At 42.0% G+C, this 19,729-nt stretch overlaps 1 long non-coding RNA gene across 2 annotated transcripts in view; it reads right to left on the reverse strand.

Annotated features, from left to right (window-relative positions):
* Positions 1-19,706, reverse strand: part of LOC143439996 (uncharacterized) — a 30,916-nt gene extending 11,210 nt beyond the window's left edge. Inside the window, exons 1-4 of one of the 2 annotated variants that reach the window (XR_013107932.1) lie at positions 19,586-19,706; positions 17,945-18,098; positions 17,390-17,568; positions 13,235-13,395 (exon numbers count right to left, since the gene is read on the reverse strand). This is a non-coding gene — a long non-coding RNA (uncharacterized LOC143439996). Of the gene's footprint in view, positions 1-13,234; positions 13,396-15,795; positions 16,047-17,389; positions 17,569-17,944; positions 18,099-19,585 lie in introns of those variants that run through there. The other variant, XR_013107933.1, reaches the window with a different exon arrangement.
* Positions 19,707-19,729: the final 23 nt, after the last annotated feature.

Below are 19,729 nucleotides of genomic sequence, written 5' to 3' on the forward strand. Positions count from 1 at the left end.
TGTGGAGAGAGGTATGGGGAAGGGGATGTCTCAGCGGGCCCACGCAGAGGCATCTCTTCCCCCTGAGGGACCAGTCACACACCGGTATAGTATAGAATAGAGTTTATTCAGGGCATGGGGAGGGGGGCCAGGAGGGCACTAGAGGCAGAGAGAGAGAGAGAGAGAGAGAGAGAGAGAGAGAGAGAGAGACCGGCTATGACCACAAGGAGAGGGGGGAAGGGAAGGAGGGAGGGGTGAGGGAACAGAGAAGCTAGAGGCAAGAGAGCAAGAGATTAAGTGAGTGTAAGAGAGAAAGAGGAGGGGGCAAGCAGCCCCTTTTATAGTGGGCCAGGCTTACCTGGCTGTTGCCAGGTAACTGTGGGGAGGAGTTTAGACAGAATACTAACAGGGGCTCTAGCTTCTATAAGTTTGACATAAAACTAGCCAGCACACTAGACCAGGGAAGAGAATTTCATAGTTACCCATTCTTTTCTCTATTCTCCTGCCAGTCTCCTTGGCTCTTGGCGTCTTCCAACCTCTGAAGACTCAGAGATGAAATCCAGACTGGGTTGTGCGTGCATATATATGAGTACATGTGTGGTTGTGTCTTATGTACCTTACATGCATGTATGAAAATGTTTATAAATGTGGCCTAGGTATGTGCATTATTGTGTGTCTGACAGTTATGTAGGGACACCTACACATATGTGTATACTTTATTTGTATGTGCATGTGTGGATGTGTTTATTTGGGGCTGCTAATCAGAGAAACAATGTATTCCATCCCTCTAGAGTAATCCTAGAGCCTCATCCATGTGTTTGTGTATGTGTGTGTATGTGTGTGTGCATAGACAAGTAGACTATAGATACATACACACATACATGCATGCATAAATAGATACATACAGAGAGAAAGAGAGAGAGAGATAATAGATAATTACTTAGCCATTAAGAACAGATGAACATCATTTCCAAGAAAACTGATACAATTAGATATGTTTAGCAAAATATACTAGACTCAGAAACACAAGTATGGGGGGCGGGGTGCTGGAGAGATGGCTCAGTGGTTAAGAGCACTGACTGCTCTTCCAGAGGTCCTGAGTTCGATTCCTAGCAACCACATAGTGGCTCACAACCATCTGTAATGGGATCTGACGCCCTCTTCTGGTGTGTCTGAAGACAGCTACAGTGTACATACAATAAATAAATTTTTTTAAAAAAGAAACACAAGTATTATAGGTTATCTCTCATTTGTGGAAATCTAAACAAACAAAAGACATAAATGTAGAAGGAGATCTATTGTAGAATAGGATTAGGGAATTAGTGAGCTGGAATGTGTGGATAATAGGGAAGATAAATACCTTACATAAAGGTGTGAAAATGTCACAATGCAACCCATTACATACACTAAGGTAGAAAAATACCACCTTTAGAAAAGACTATTGAAGCCAGGTGGCAGTAGCACATGCCTTCAATCTCAGCACACAGGAGGCAGATGCAGGTGGATCTCTATGAGTTTGAGGCCGGCCTGATCTACAAAGTGAGTTCCAGGACAGCCAGGACTCTTACACAGAGAAAGTCTGTCTCAGAAAAATGAATAAACAAAAAAGATTATTGAGGCACTGCCTCTACCACCCATACCTAGACTTCCCACATCATCCTCTAGGGTTCGGCCTGGTGACTTTCCACTACTCCTCCAACCCATGCAACTGGCCAGATCTAGCCTGGGTCCCACAGCCAGTGCTCCAGTCTAGGTTGGCCACCTGCATTTGCAGCAGCTGACCTCTGGGCTTCCTCAAGGTCCCATATGCTGTGTCTCCATGAGAGGACAGAGCTAGCCAGAACCAGGCTGACTCCATGACAGGCTGCAAACCAGCAGTTTAGGAGACTAGGCCTAAATTTACATTTCCCAGAACTGGAAAAGTCCAAAACGGTCAATTCCAGAAAGAAGCACCCCTCACAGGCAGCCAATCAGGAAGCTGCCCCACCACCTGGCCTGAGCCAACGTCATGGGGAGCCAATCAGGAGATGTAGAAGCTGCCTACCATATCTAGCTTGAGCCAAGATAGTTAATCAGCAAAATCCTCCAAATCCCCCAGAGCTTTAACCAATCACAAAGGCACCTATACCCCTGAGATAGAACCAACCAATCAAGGGAAAGAAAGGTAAAAGTCACCCACTGCTACCCTAGGACAGGCTTTACATTGACCCTGCAAAGTCCACACCTCTGTCTTTTATCCCAATCTATGGTGGACTCCTGCATGCAGGTTCTCTGCAGAACAAACACTTTTGCTGTTGCATACTCTTTGAGTCAGGGGTGTCATTCTGAGCAAATCACAGACCCTTACACCCAGACCTAGTCCCACCACCTCCTCCTAAGCCAGAGCCAACCTCTATGCATCTTCCAGGACAACCTTAAGTGCATCCAGCCACCAGACATTGTTCACTGCCTCCACCGGCCAACTCTATACCCAAATTTCTCACATCTTCCTCCAGAGTATAACCTGATGCATATCTCTGACTACCTCATTCGTGCCTTTTCCATAATCTACCAGATTTAGCTTGGGGTCCACAACCAGTGCTCCAGCCTAGTCTGACCTTTCTTGCTTACATTATGGAGGAACTATATAGGCTTGGGCCAGTAACCTCCCTACCTAGTCACCAAACTGCAGGGCTCTCCATATCATATCCAACCTACCTACTCAGAACAAAATCCCTTTGCCCACATGACTTTATTCCACTCAATATATTCTCAATTCCTAGACCTAACCCACCCCCACATCTTCTCCTTCCATTTAATCCATCCTCAACAAACTTTTAAGTAACAAAGGAAGTCCACATGGCCAAATCTCATTATAGAAATACCAACAATATGAAAGATCAAGCCAGTATCTTCTCTCTAAAATCTACCAGTTCTGTAGAAATGTTTGCCAATGAAAATCACCTAGATGAATTCCACAACACAGAAGTTAAAAGAACAATCACAAATCTCCTTAAAGAATTCAAGGAGTTTAAAAAAGACAGAAAGAAACAGCTCAACAAAATAAAGGAGAAAGAGCTTAAGGAGAATAAATGCCTGAACAATGCCAAGACAGCACAAACAGAAGGCTGATGGAAATGACAAAGACAGTCCAAGACCTGGAATGGAATTCAACAAAGAGATCAAAATATTGAAGAGTCAAGCTGAAATGAAAATGGGGTTGAAACCCAGTAACCCAATTAGGAAAGTCAAAAAAAAAAAAAAAAAATCCTTACAAGTAAAATGAATCAAGCAGGTCTCCAAGACCTCAAGCAGGTCTACATCAATTAACAAGGAAAATGAAGAGAATTTAAAATACAGGAAAGGAACACACAGGAAATGTGATACACCATAAAAAGTAAACCAAACTATGAAAGAAAATTTCCCCAAACTAAGGAAAGGCACGCCCATATAAATACAAGAAGCATACAGAACAGGAAATCGACAAGACTAGAAATGAAAATCTCTACAGTCTATCAAAGTTAAAACCCTAAGTATATGTTTAAGAGATACTATATTGAAAGTTTCAAGAGAAAAACTGTAACTTACATATGAGGAAAACCTGTTAGACTAATGGCTGAATTTTCAGTGGAAAATTTGAAAGCCAGAAGAGCCTGGAGCAGTGCATTTCAAGTCCCAAAGACTATAACAGCCAACCTAAAATAGTATATTCAACAAAACCATCTGCCATGATTGAAAGAGAAAGGGAAAAAAATTCCTTGACAAACAGCCTAGAAAAATTTAAATCCAACAAACCAAAACCTAAGAAAAATACAGGAAACATTTTTTTTAAGAGAGGAAAGAACATGGCAGAGAGACCATGGAAGGAAATATAAAGCCATAACTATTAAAACACAAAATTCTACTGAGAAAAACAATAACAACAAAAATCCACAAAATAATGATTACAACACACATATCTCAATAATTTTAACTATCAATAGCCTCAATTCTCTAATCAAAAGGCATGCACTGACTGAATGGCCCAAGAAACAAAAACCCATCTACCTGCTGCTTACCAGAAATACATATTAGTTTTAAAGATAGGCACTGCCTTAGAGTAAAAGGATAAACAAATGTTTATCCAGTCAAATAAGACCAGGAAGCAAGCAAGTGTCACTATCTGAATACCTGACAAAGTAATCTTCAATCTAAAACTACTGGAATTAAAAACACAGATTAACATCGATCCACTAATAGCAAGTGATTTGAAAACCTCACTTTCTCCAATAGACAGTTCATCTGGACAAAATTAAACAGGGAAACGTCAGAATTAATTGACATCATACATTAAATGTATTGAACAGATATATAAAGAACATTCTATCCAAACACCAAAGAATACGCATTCTACTTAGAACTATACAGAAGCTTTTCTAAAACAGGCCACATCTTGGTATATTAAATAAAATCTTTAAAAATTCAAAAAGATGGAAATTACTCCTTATGTCCTATCTGACCACAATGTAATTTAACAAAATTGACAGCAAAAAACACCTCTAGTAAATACGAAAACTTATGGAGATTAAACAACTCATTACTGAATAATGAATGAATCAAAAAAAAAAAAGAAATTAAAAAAAAAAACAAACTCCCTGGAACTAAATTAAGTGGAAAATACAACAAAACTCCTAAGACACACTGAAAGCATTCCTACTGGAGAAATCTATTGCTCTAACTGTCTACATTGAAAATCAGAAAGAGCTCAAATAAGTGGCTTATGATGCAACTCAAAAAGTTGGGAAAACAAGAACAAAACAAATCCAAAGCCAGCCAACTGCAAGAAATAATAAAAATAAGAGCAGAAAGAGGGCAATGAAATAGATACAAAGAAAACAATACAAAGAATCAACATATCTGCCACTTGATTATTTGTTTGAGAAGGTAAACAAAATTGACAGACCCTTGTACCAGTTAACCAAAAGAAACAAAGAAAGAAAGAAAGTAAGGAAGAAAGAAAGAAAGAAAAAACAGAGACCAAATTAACAGATTCAGAAATGAACAGGGAAACATTACAACAGACACCAAATAAGCTCAGAATATTATAAGGTATATTTTAAAAACCTACTCTCTATTAGGCTGGAAAATCTAAAAGAAATGGAAAGAAAAAACTCCACGAGAGGACCCCAGCCTGGTGCCACACAGCCCAGGCTGGGTGTAGCACATCCAAGATGTGTCCTAAACTTTGCCATATGGCCCTGGTGGGTACAACAAGACTGAGACTACCCCTGTCTGGTACAATACTCCATGGGTGAGGCATAGCATTGGGGGTGAGGACTTGAGATGACCCTAGACATCCAGAGTCCCCAGGTGCCACTAAGATGAGCAAGTTAGTGGTAAAGAAATAGAAGGGAAAGAGGAGCAGAATGGTGTTTACATAATGAAGAGAGGCAGAACTGGACACCAGAGAGTAATGAGGAACAGCCTAATGTGAGTAGACAATGATGTCACCTAAGGCTATAGTGAGGTCCTAGCCCATGATGCTGCCAAGGTGCAAGTCTGGCTTCATGGCCCTGCAGCAATAGGGTGGGGGGGGGCATAGGAGGGGACACCATTCAGATGTCCCTGGTCTGTCACTTGGAGTCATGTTGATGTCTGAGGGCTGTGCAGAGCTGGCCCCATCCCTCACCAGCTGCAGCACTTGGGAGAGTTGGCCCTCCCTTGGCTTTGTGGTAGAGAGCATGAAAGCTGGAGAGCTGTCCCTGGCCCTCTCAGGCTTCAGCACTCTGGAGAGTACCCCTAAACCCTGCCCTGGCAACACAGTAGAGCTGGCCTGCCAGTGTGAACATTGGAGAGCTAGCACTGGAGAGCTAGCACTGCCCAGTCACTGGGTGTGTGTAGGAGGGAGTGGTTCTGATGCTTTGATTGAGAATCTGTGTTACTGACACAGAAAGTCCTAACCCCCAACTGGTTTTTAATCTATCAATAAAGATTCCATTGGCCAATGGCTGGGTAGAAAGAAAGAGTCAGGACTTCCAGGTTTCTGAAGGCTAAAAGAGAGGGAGAGAAACAGAACAGACTAGGAGCTACAGGGGAGATAAACAGATCAGATAAACAGGAGCTGCAGGGGAGATCTTCCAAAATGTAGGTAGAAAGGGAAAGTGGCCTATGGGCTTCACAGAAGGTAACTGGCCAACTAAGCTGAGGGCAGATAAATGGGACTAGGGAACATGATGTGAAATTCACAAAGAATCAATAAATAGCTTTAAAAAAAAAGTCTGGGCTAGACTCACAACAGAATTTTACCAGATATTCAAAGATCAACATCCAGTCATTCTTAAGCTATTAAAAAAAAAAAAAAAATAGAAACAGGTGAAGCACCTCCCAAACTACTCCTATGAAGACAATGTCATTCTAATACCCAAATCTTATAAAGACACAACAACAACAACAAAACTACAGGCCAATATCCCTGATGAACACAGATTCAAAAATACTCAATAAAATACTTGCAAACAAAATAGAGATATACATCAAAAAGATTAAGCACCAAGACCAAGTTGGCTTTATCCCTGAAATGGAAAGATGGTTCAACATATGCAAGTCAATAAATGTAATAAACCACACAAATTAACAAAAACCACATGATTATCTGAATAGATTCAGGAAAAGAAAGCCTTTAAAAAAATTCAACATGCCTTCATGACCAGTCTTAGAAAACCTAGGGTTAGAAGGAACACATATCAACATAATAAAAGCTATATGCAGTCAATACTCAACCAACACCATCCTAAATGGAGAAAAGCTTGAAGCAAGAACACTGAAGTCAGGAATGAGCCAGGGATGTCCATTTTCCATACTCCTTTCCAAAACTGTGCTCAAAGTACTCACTGGGGCAATAAGACAAGAGAAGGAAATTAAAGAGATACAAGTAGAGAATGAAGAAGTCAAACTATTCCTATTTGAAATGATACAATACTAGACATTAGAGATCTCCAAAACGCAACTAGATATCCTTTATCTATAAAGAATTAAAAATTTAGTAGTGTGGCATGATTCAGAATCAACTTAATCGCTGGGCAGTGGTGGCGCACGCCTTTAATCCCAGCACTTGGGAGGCAGGGGCAGGCGGATTTCTGAGTTCAAGGCCAGCCTGGTCTACAGAGTGAGTTCCAGGACAGCTAGGACTACACAGAGAAACCCTGTCTTGAAAAACGAAAAGCAAAAAACAAAAAACAAAAACAGAATCAACTTAATCAATCAATAGCTTTTCTATATACTAACAAGCTAGACATACAAACAAGGGGATCATGGACACACTTCCATTCACAATAACCTTAAATAAAATAAAGTATCTAGGAATAAATCTAACTAAGGGAGTGAGGACCTCTACAATGAAAAGTTTAAACCTCTGAGAGACAAAGACACTAGAAAATGAAAAGACACCGGGCGGTGGTGGCTCACACCTTTAATCCCAGCACATGGGAGGCAGAGGCAGGCAGATTTCTGAGTTCAAGGCTAGCCTGGTCTACAGAGTGAGTATTAGGACAGCCAGGACTACACAGAAAAACCCTGTCTTGGAAAAAAAAAAAAAAAGACACCATGGATCGGTAGAGTTAACATTGTGACCATTTTATCAAAAGCTATTTATAGATTCAATATAATCCCAATGAAAATCACCATTCCATTTTCCCCATAAGTAGAAAAAAACTATCCTACAATTCATACGGAACCACAAAAGGCTTCAGATAGCCAAAACAATCCTAAGAGGGGTGGGGTTGGACAATGCTGGATGGATTACAAGTCCAGATCTTAAGATATATTACAGAGCCATAGTGATAAAAACAATATGCTGTTGGCATAAAAAGACACATGTATAACAATAGAGCAAGATTGAAGACCAAAACATGAGCACACATGACTTCAGCCTCTTAACAGTTGACAAATGCCAAAATTATAAGCTGCAAAAAGAAAGCATTTTCAACAAACTGTGATGGGAATAGATGTTCACATGCAGATGAATTAAATTAGACCTGTATCTATCTCCTTGCACAAAATGAACTCCTGGAATATTGAAACTTAGAAGAAAATATAGGCAATTGTCTTAGTTAGGATTTGCATTGCTGTGAACAGACACCATGACCAAGGGAACTTTTATAAGGACAACATTTAATTGGCACTGGCTTACAGGTTCAGAGATTCAGTCCATTATCATCAAAGTGGGAACATGGCAGCATCCAGGCAGGCATGGTGCAGAAAGGGCTGAGAGTTCTATATTTTCATCTGAAGGCTGCTAGGAGAAAACTGACTACCATGTGGTTAGGAAGAGGGTCTCATTGCCTGCCCTCACAATGACACACTTCCTCCAACAAGGCCACACTTCCTCCAACAAGGCCACACCTTCTAATAGTGCATTCCTGGGTTAAGCATATTCAAACCACCACAACAGTATTCTCTTTATATGATGTACATGTAGGAAAGGACTTCATGAATTGGATTCAATTTGCCCAAGAATTAAGGCTAACAATTGACAAGTGGGAATTCATGAAACTAAAATTTTCTGCACAGCTAAAGAAACAGTCAACCAGGCGAATAGAAAGCCCACAGAATAGGAGAGATTTTTGCTGGCTATACATCTGAAAGAGGTTAAATATCCAGAATATACAAAAAATTAAAACAACAAAGAGTAAAAAAAAAAACCGAAAACTAGACTTGGGACCTGTTCTTTTGAGAGTTCTAAAAACAACAACAATAATGTCTAAGAAATGTCTCAAAATGTTCATCATACCTAGGGCTGATGTAAATCATTAGGAAATGCAAATCAAGACAACTTTTAAATTTACTCATGTCCTCATGGCAAAGATCAATAGCACAACCGACAATAAATGCTGGAGGGGGTACATGGGGAAAGGGAACCATCATTCATTGTTGGTGAGATTGTAAACTCGTGTAGCCACTATAGAAATCAGTGTGAAGAATTTTCAAAAAGCTAAAATTAAATCAACCATATGATCTAATGAAGAGGTCAGCTCAGGGCCTTTGGAAAATTCCACCAGCCCTCCCCCCCTCCCTTCCTGGAAATGAGAGGTCGTTGGAGGACATAGGCACTCATCCCTTCCAGGAGGGAGAGGCCGAGTACAATCCTCAGAAAAATTGCAGGGCTGACTGACTGTTGGCCACTGACAGATATGGAAAGCCCTTACTACCTCATTCCCTAAGGACCAATCAGTTTAAAAGTTACACTGTTCCACCAATCATATTGTGCCTAGTTGCCATTGCTCTATTCTACCCTTGGAAACTATATAAAAACTTGCCGGCATACGAGCTGCCCTGGGTCGCCTCTCCTTTGAATGCAAGATGACCCTAGTGCGCTGGAACAATAAACTCCTCTTGCTTTTGCATTGATCTCTGGCTCCATGTAGTTCACTTGGGGTGGGGGTATGGGTGGGGGTGGGCGTGTCCCTAGTAGCTAAGGCTCATTGGAGTGTTACACCAGCCATACTCTCTTTGGTGTGTGGCCAGGGGATCCCACAAAATACGCAGCCAGGTTTATTGCTGTTCTATTCATGCACAATAACAAGGAAATAGAAAGAACTTCAATGTCCTTTAATCAACGAATACATAATGAAAATGTGGTTACATCTACACGATGGAATACAAGACAGTGTGTGGAGAGCTTTTGGGGCTGCATCTAGAAACTTGGCAGGAATTCAACATTGGGCCAGGACAGGGAAGTAACTTAGGCAGGAATCTGACTTTGAGCTAGAACAAAGAATCGGGCTTTGAGTAGAAATTTGACTTTGGGCTAGGACTCAGAAGTAGGCTCAAGATGAATACAGCTGAGGAATGTGTTCTTTGTTTCTTGATGGGTCTTGTTAATACCCTGAATACAATAATCATGGGACCCTTCTGTCTATGCTTTGTTTGTTCCTTGACTACTCTGCTTATGACTTAGGACTGACCATATTCTTTGTATATACCTAGTATGATATAAAAGCAGACTGGAGAAAAGTAAACCTGCTGGGGTCATGCTACAGTGTTGTCTAATTGTCTTTTTTCTTTTTAATCTTCCCTTACTCCCTTCCTCCTTCCCTCCCTCCCTCCCTCCATCCATCCCTCCCTGGAGAACCCATTGACTGACTAAGCTGGCTTGGTCATCAGTGGTAAAGAAAAATGAAACCATGAACTTTGCAGGTAAATACATGGGAGCTAAAAAAAAAAATCATATTGCATGAGATAACCAGAAAGACAACTGTCGCACGTTCTCTCTCATTTGAGGTTCCTAGTTCTGAATCTTCAGATGCAAGTACATAGTCTATAGTAACTACAAAAACCAGGAAAGCAAAATGAACCATTGCCAGATTAGGGGGGTAGGGGGCAATAGATGGGGGGGAAATAGCAAGGTACAAGTAGTCTGATCAGGAAAATGGAGAAAAAGAGGCTTCTGCAGGAGAGGAAAGCAGATACAGATGAAGGTGGGGAGGACAAAGGGGAATAGAGGCATACCCATTATCTGATATCAGAAGTGGGAAAGAGACGGGCTCCTTTGGGAAGTAAGAGAGGTAAATACAAGAGGTTGGAAGTGGCGAAAAAAAACAATATGGGTGGCTGAAAAACTCACAGGAAATCATGTTGTTAATTAACTATTTACCTAAAAATATAATTAACATAATTTATTACACACGTACATTCACATAGTTTTAATAAACTTTTCTAATCTAGGCTGATGGTGTTTTCTGTAAGAGCCAAAAACCATCTGAGAAAAGAAAAAAAAAAAACAAAACAAAACAAACAAAACAAAAATAACCCACAACCAATAGCAGACATGGGAGGCTGTTTTTAGAGTTTTTGGCCAGGGACATTTAAGATATTCCCAAAACATACAGCCTACTGTTACCAGCAGCAGCTGCCACTGCCAGAGGTATAAAGTAAGTTCCTGTAGGCTTAGATTTTTCAAATCCTACTTAAACAAGGGTTCTTAAAAGCTTCGAACCCCTTCTAGCCCACCATCCAAAGGTAGGGAAGAAAAGACGGTAAACAGGACAAGGGGGTGTGGACCTGTTTAGAAGGAGTTCTTTGGGGCCAGTCCAATCTCTGTTTGTTAGGACACCAGCAGTCCAGTTCAGCAGTGTTAGAATATCAACAGTCTAGTTCAAAAGTGTGAGCAGCAGCACAATCCAGTAGAAACAGCCAGGCCTCCACCAAACTGGCACGAGTCAGCTGGAGTGACCAGGACAAGCCAGCATGCCAGGAGTTCTCTGCTGTGCCTCTTTTCTTTCTTTCTTTCTTTCTTTCTTTCTTTCTTTCTTTCTTTCTTTCTTTCTTTCTTCCTTCCTTCCTTCCTTCCTTCCTTCCTTCCTTCCTTTCTTTCTTTTTTTAAAGATTTATTTATTTTGTATATGTGAGTACACTGTTGCTGTCTTCAGATACACCAGAAGAGGGCATCAGATCCCATTACAGATGTTTGCCATTACATGTGGTTGCTGGGAACTGAACTCAGGACCTCTGGAAGAGCAGTCAGTGCTCTTAACCACTGAGTCATCTCTCCAGCCCAGCTGTGCCTCTTTCAATGAAGTAAAAACCAGTGAAGACAGACCTACAAAGCATTGCACAGCTAGATGCAAGCCCATCACTGTCCATTGAGTCCTACTTACCCCCTCTCCAAACATCACATGTCTTCTCACAGGACTTGCCTAAGCAAAACATCATATGAATCTGCTTCAGCAAAACATCACGTGAATCTGCATTACATGACACAACCAGAAATTTCCATTTCAAGTTCCTATTGCCAAAGATACCATACACTTCAGAAACAGGGCCCTGAGGCCTTTGAGCTGAAATAACTTGAATATCTTATCCCTGATGACTAGTTTTCATGGTATCATAAAGTACCATGCAAGCTTCCAAAGGAGGGAGGCAACCAATGGTCCTGTTCAACTATGATGCCTAGGAACCACATGAATGACCAGCATGGCGTAATAACCCTCCAGGTGCAGTAGTGGCACAAATACCTTGGTGATAAACAACTACTCTCTCTCTAACTGTACTTAAAACTCACTCAACAAGAGGAATTCCATGCCCGGTAATGGAAACTCAGTGCTAGTGAAGTCATGGTGACTGGAAGAGAATCTACAACCACTAATGTACCAGCAGAATCCCTGAGAACAATCTATTAACATCTCTCCTTATAACCACAGGAAAGTGTGGTCTTCACCACTCATCAAGGAAATTTCTTTTTGCAACTGATGGAGACCATTGCAAAAACACCTCTGCCAATCAAAATGCAGAATTGTTGAGCTCAGTCTCCATGGTTACAGCTACAAGACACTCCAACTCCTAGGATCAGGGTATATTGCAGAAGAGGGAGTGGAAATATTGTAAGAGCCAGGGGATCAAGAAGTTTGCTGAGAGATTATGTTTCCCAGTAACATCTGAAGCTACACTCATAAAGTCTCACAAACCTGGTCACCCAAACTGTGAGCTGAATGAAGGTGACATCGATGAACATGTGAAACTAGAGAGAGAAAAAGCTCAGGAGGCCTCAACCCTGCACAAAGAACTACAGGCAGCTGAGTAACAGAGTAACAGCAGCAGCAGGAGGAGTAGCAGGGGCTGCTGCCGGTCCTCTCTCAGGGCTCGAGCCTTTATATACCCTCCCAAGAGTCCCCAGGATTTCAAATGTAATACACTTGCAGAAAGTATCTGCGGCTGACAAAAATCATGCCCCTGCTAGAGGTGAATCATAGTTACTGTGGACAATCTGAAGCAGCCCCATATCCCATACCTGGGATTAAAACAAAACATATTCCCACAACAGTTCTGTGTTTTTAAAGGAACCAAAAATCCTCACTATAGTCAGTTACTGTAAAGACCATAGGGAATGGCACTATGTACAAAGAAGACAAACCCTACAGGCCTGAAGTCCTATGTGCTTGTCCCTCACCTTGTGTCTCTTGTGCCCAATTTAACAAACTGAAGTGCTGTGGCCATCTTTCCCGTGTGCTCTTATGGTAGACCATAAAACATAACCAAACGTTCCTCCTCCCTTCATTCACCTCTGCAACAAGTCCTTGAAACTCCCCAAAGAGCAGATCCTGTGTTTATTGGACCAACTGGCCAACTGCAGCACAACAAGAAAAAGCTTCTACATCAACAATGGAAGACGTATGGCCCACTTACTGCTTCCATGCTAATGCATATCAACAACCCAACAGTTATGAGAGCAGCTAACCATTCAGCCTCAGAAGCGAAACTTTATAAACAGCAAGCACAAGGGTGACATGCCAAGGCCACATACCCTGAGAGTGGTACATCTTGACAAGGAGTTGTAATGGAGCACAGTGAGTTCACAGTCTGTGTTTGCTGAGTGCAAAGTCAAAAATCATAGTCCATGCAAGAGTGAAGAATTGCATTGCCTCCAAGCAGGAACACATAGCTTTCAAAGATGGCATGCTCTCCCTGAACAAAGAAAGGACAAGAAATTTAGTTGGGGGGTGGGTGGGGCTGGAGAGTTGTCTCAGTGGTTAAGAGCACTGACTGCTCTTCCAGAGGTCCTGAGTTCAATTCCCGGCAACCACACTGTGGCTCACAACCATCCATAGTGGAATCACAGTGTACTTACATAAAACAAATCTTTTTTTTTAATTTTAATTGGGAAGCCTGTACATATTCATATGGGGGATGTTTAGGTTTGGTCTTTTGCTATCTATTGTAATGCAAAGTGCGTGCCCCCCAAGACTTAGTTGTCTGCACATACACCTTGGCCCTAAGTTATTTCTGACTGCCAATAGCTAGGTAGAAGAGACATAGCTGAGATTTAGGTTTCCTGGCCTTAGGGGTCAGAGAGAGAACCATGAGGAGGAGAAGGAGAGTGCAGGAAGAAGGGGAAGCTGCTATGGGTTAGGAGTCAAGAGAACATGGCCCTGAGGGCTGCCCAACTGGAGTTAAGAGCAGCCTAGATGAAACATAGCACGTAATAACTAACTTGTGGTTATCTATAGGAAAGTAGATTCTAACAACATAGAGAGTAGTGTCCACCCAGCTCTTGTGCTGATTAAGGCTTACTGTACTTATAAAGGTTGTGTGTGTCTTTCATTCAGGAATTTAAGTAGCAAAGGTGGCATAGAAACCTGGGTCTGGGAGTTAAATTTCTACAACATGGGGAAGGTATTTTGGGATGTGTACATAGCTGTAGATGTTCAATTTAAGATAAACACTTATGGGCATGCTCAAGTATACTCACTGTCCAAGAGGAAACTAGCAGAAAACACTGCCTATATAAATTGTGACAAAGTTGTAAAGACAAGGGGAAATGAAATTTCTGGGGTAATCAGCACACATCACAGACATTTAACAGTAGTGGGAACCTGCCAATTGCTTCCAGCCTTCATTATTAGTCTCGGACAACTACAGTAACAAGAAAACTGTAAAAGTCCCAGGAGACTAACCCCATTTCACTAGACCCCTCCCCTAGCCTCACAATTTCCTAGCAACTTGAGCCTACTTGATCTTCTTGTAAACAATCACAGTCCTTAAACTTTTAGATGTGACCTGAGAAGGCTAGGCTTCAAATGGGCAATTAAAGAGACTAGGTCTAAATCTCTGTTTCCAAGAACTGGGCAAGTCCAGGCCTCAGAAGCTGCCCCTCCATCTGGTCCAAGGCAATCACAATGGGTCAGCAGCAATTTCCAGACTTCTTCCTCAGCCAACAGTTTCCGAACCACCCCAGAAAATTTCCAGTCCCTACACCTTGGTAATGGAATGGCCGTAGAGATGGATCCAACAGATTAACATAGAGGTCACCTACCCTGGAATTCCCTAATGTGCTTTAAATCGGGCCTGTGAGCTTACTTGATTATCACTCTATCTTGGTAATGGGGAGACCTGACATGCTGGACTTCTGCAGAATAAAACATTCTTTGTGTTTATCTACTATTTGAGTTCGGGGTATTATTCTTTGGCGAATCATGGACCCTTATAACCAAAGAGAGAGCACCTTTGAAGAAGAGTTAACAACTGATTTGTTCCCAGATCCTTCAAACTTTTGTGGCTACTAACAGCACAGTGGTCATTAGCTTGCCTTCTTGGAGAGCCAAAGTTAGCCCAGACCAAAAGAATTCCCTGCTAAGTCCAGCCCAAATCCCCAACCTGAAGAATCACAAAATCATGTTTCTATTATGCTACTAAGAATTCGGATGGAAGCCCTGAGTGGTGGTGCCTGTATTTGATCTTAGCCCTTAGAAGGCAGAGGCTGGCTGATCTCGGTAAGTTCAAGGCCAGTCTGGACTATATTGAGTTCTAGGCCAGCCAGGGCTACAAAGTGAGACCCTGTCTCTAAAGCTTTGTGGGGTGGGGATTCAAGTTCTTTTGTTTTGCCTCTGGTCTGACACCTACAGGGGAACTGCTGCCAACATGCAGTTTCATTAAATATATAGGGAAGACCATCATGCTGGGGACTGAACCTTCAAACACTATAGAAAATATAAGGGCCAAGATGCTGGATAAAGAGTTCTTCCTAGTCAGTAAGCTGATCTTTGCTGTTAAGTAACTGGAAATGGATATACTTTGACTACAACATCCAAAAGGAGCTCACATGGTGGCAGCTGATGACGTAGGCTGCTGGCACTGAGTTGCTGAAGGCAGGGCAGGAGAGTGCCTAATGTATAGCACAAAGTCTCCTTTGTCTTCAGCTAAAATTTGAAGGTGTAAGCTGAGCATACCAGGAATTACACAGTCTAGAGAATCCTGATCAGGCCTATTTTCTCTGCCAGTAAAGAATTAAAAGGCAGGAAAAAAAATCTCAAGTGTGATGAATAACACTGCAGAAATCTCAAACACCACAAACAGTAGACAGAAGAATTGGCAGTTGAAGAGAGGCTTTTATTATGGGTGAGAAAACACACATGTACAGTAGGTACACAGAGAAAAAGACTGTTTTGTTTTGTTTTGTTTTTTGGTTTTTCGAGACAGGGATTCTCTGTGTAGTCCTGGCTGTCCTGGAACTCACTCTGTAGACCAGGCTGGCCTCGAACTCAGAAATCCACCTGCCTCTGCCTCCCAAGTGCTGGGATTAAAGGTGTGCGCCACCACTGCCCGTCGAGAAAAAGACTCTTAAAAAAGCAGAGAGGGGGACTTTAGGAACCAAACAACCCAGTCTCCTCTTCTTTTTCTTTTAAAAATTTATTTATTTTATGTATGTGAATACACTGTATCTGTCATCAGACACACCAGAAGAGGACATCAGATCCCATTACAAGATGGTTGTGAGGCACCAAGTGGTTGCTGGGACTTGAACTTGGGGTATCTGGAAGAGCAGTCAGTGCTCTTAACTTGCTGAGACATCTCTTGAGCCTCCAGTATCTTTTTGAAATCTGCTTCTCTCTCCCTCCCCCTCCCCCTGCCCATCTCTCTGTCCTTTGGAGTTTCCCCACACCCACAAACAATTCTTGTGTGGACTAATCTTGATCTGGCTTCAAATTTGTTAAACCAGCCCATCAGCAGGGAGCCTACTAGCAGGAGAAAAAAAAAAAAAAAAAAAAAAAAAAAAAAAAAAAAAACCACTTACAAAGCCTTTGCCAGGCTTTTGACTCAGATCAGGAGGGTGAAGCTGGCCATCTTGAAGTTTGATACCTTTATTGGCTAGCCACGCCCCCTCCCCATGTGTCTGCCTACCAGGGTGTTTGTCTAACTTGCAATCCCTCAGAAGATATCACTTTTTTTTTCTTTTTTTTGAGACAGGGTTTCTCTGTGTTGCCTGGCTGTCCTGGAACTCACTTTGAAGACCAGCTGGCTCTGAACTCAGATATCCACCCCGTCTGCCTCCTGAGTGCTGGCATTAAAGGTGTGCACCACCACACCTGTGCTCCAGGACTTTGAGCTGAGCATGGTTCCCCTCCCCTCCCAATGTGGCCAAATGCGTCTACCTTTTTAAAAAATTTATGTAAATAGGTGTTTCTGTCTGGATGCATGTTTGTATATTACTTGTGTGCCTGGTGCCCAAGGAGGCCAGAAGAGGGTGTTGCATCTCCTGGAACAAGTGAGAGGTTGTGAGCCACCACTCAGGTTCTGGGAATTGAACCTGGGTCCTTTAGAACAGCAGCCAGTGCTCTAAATTACTGAACCATCTCTTCAGCTCCTAGCTTTTCTTTTTAAAGAGAATGACCTTATTGTAGGGCATAGTGGCCATGTCTTTATGTCCTGTGTTTTGCTTCTATACTCTCTTATATTTTTGGTTGTGAGCCTAACCTTTAACAGCTGAGCCATCTCTCTAGCCCGCTTCTATACTCTATCACCAGAACAGCACCCTCTTGGCAAGAGACAATTACAAAATAACTGTTCTAACCTCACAGTTTCTGCTGCTGTAAATATGACTGCTCACGGGCCTTAGTCACGTAGGCTAAAATTCAAACCCATCTCTCCTCACCCATTGCCTTTAGTTACCGGCTAAACTCACCAATAACAGAGAAGGTAGAGAATGACGCTGGGCTAACTATAAATGTAAACTCTGCATCAGGGCTGCGCTCCTCAGAGCAGCCAGGTAGGCCTGCCAGCATAATAAAGACCAATTCTCCAACTCTCCCAGTGTGGTTTGCTCTCAAGGTCTGACTTATACAACACATGGAAACACTGTGCCTGAAAGAAAAAAGGGAGGAGGGGGGGGGGGGGGAAGAGGAGGAAGAAGAAGAGGAGGAGGGGGGTTTAAAGTTACCTTAAATTGAGCAAGATCACAAGTGTACTCTTCAACTGAGTATGTTTAGAAACAGGCTGAGCCCTCTGAATTCCTGGTAAATAAAGCCTCATACTCCACATGAATAAAATCTCCTTGATTCTGTTGTTCAGATAGACCACTGCTTCGGATATCAATCACTCCTGTGATCTCCTTGCTCACTGGAAGTAATTAATCTTTCTCATCTTGGGTATGCTTTTATTTGGCTCTGCACACACCAAGATGGGAACCCACTTCATTCAGTCACATTACTAATGCTGACGCACAAACTACAGCTCTCACCTCGTAAAAGTTTATTGGAAGCCAAATTTGAGTGACCATAGCCCAGGAACATATATTCAGGTCTTCCAACGTACAATGTTCCAATGTAGAAGCACTTTCATGGAGTTTTTGTAGTAACAAAGAAAATTTGAAATGAAGGTATTTTAACAATGCACTGGTGGAAACATTAAGTTACATCAGTTACAGAGGAATCTCACTTAAAGACCTCAGATACTATCTGATGCTGTTCTTAGCATACTGATTGGTGGAGAATAACATTTTGTTAATACAGTCCAGTAGTCTTTATCTGTTTATCAGGGTGTTAGGTCTGACACAAAGGTGGTCACTAAGGGCTCTTTTAGGGGCTAAAGACAACCCAAGAGAAATAGAATAATTCGAGGCCAGCCTGGTCTACAGAGTGAGTTCCAGGACAGCCAGGGCTACACAGAGAAACCCTGTCTCGAAAAAACAAAAAAACAAAACAAAACAAAACAAAAAAAACAAAAACAGAGAGAGAGAGAGAGAGAGAGAGAGAGAGAGAGAGAGAGAGAATAATTTAAGATTCTAAACACTTCAAAGTCAAAAAAGTTTTATTAGCTGACCAGTCTACACAAAGAGCTCCTTTCTAGGAATTCTTGTTTACCCCAGTCAATAAAACACTTTGTCTTTCCATTTTGCTGGAATCCTGTCTAAATCCAACACACAGGGCAGCGAGTATGGGGGCACCCCAACCGTGTGAAGCAGGGCTTTATGATTTATGTTTGTTTCTAATGGTCATCCTCAACGGTATCTGTTCAACTTTCTCTTCCACTCCAGTTCTGAACATCCCTTAAACTGCATGAGGACAAGTTTAACAATCTGTGTCAGTTTGCCCCCAGGCTCAATTCTTCCACAGGAGAGCAGATTCCTCCCTTTGAAAGAGAAGAGGAAAACAGCAAACTTTAACATTAATTGTGATTAGCGACACTACTTAGGATTATTCAGTTTCATAAAAATAAGATTAGCAGAATAAGAAACAATCTCTGGGGCTGGAGAGATGGCTCGGAGGTTAAGAGCAGTGGCCGCTCTTCCAGAGGTCCTGAGTTCAATTCCCAGCAACCACATGGTGGCTCACAGCCATCTGTAATGAGATTTGATGCCGTCTTCTGGTGTGTCTCAAGATAGCTACAGTGTAGTCATACAAATAAAATAAATAATCTTAAAAAAAGAAAGAAAGAAAGAAACGATCTCTAATCTGAGACAGTAAACTAAACTGCTAAATTCTGCTTTGGGAAGCTTACTTGCTCCTGTCTCTTCCAAAGGGAACATACATCTGTTCTTCCTTAAGAAGTGACCACCACCAATATCCACTTAGCAAGTTCCGTTTGCTAAAGATATAACTGTCCTAACAGAAATCTGAAAATTCAGCTTCTGTAAAACTTGCTCAGCTCCGGAAAAAAGTCTCTTTTGAAGCAGGGATTTCAAAAGACCGCCCTAAGATAATCACAAAGATTACGACAATACCTAACGTTATAAACTGTAAAATGTTTCCGATCCGGGCTGAGTCTCTTATCCAATAGCTAAAGGCTACAGCTGCGAACTAATTAATTTTTTTTCTTTTTGCCTCCGAGTGCTGAGAACGCCCCCACTCCCCTCACCAGCCTTAGGATCTAGAACCAACACCTTAAGCTCAGAGGTCTGAAAGAGCGTCGGGCCTTCGCGTCCCCGGAAACAGTGACAGGGCGGTGGAGGGATGAAGAGGGTGAGTCTTGCACACCAGCGTCCTTTATTCATTTCTGTTTCCTAGGTTACCTCCAGTCCTGTCCC

The sequence above is a fragment of the Arvicanthis niloticus genome, chromosome 28 (genome assembly GCF_011762505.2).
Source record: "Arvicanthis niloticus isolate mArvNil1 chromosome 28, mArvNil1.pat.X, whole genome shotgun sequence".
Lineage (NCBI taxonomy): Eukaryota > Metazoa > Chordata > Mammalia > Rodentia > Muridae > Arvicanthis > Arvicanthis niloticus.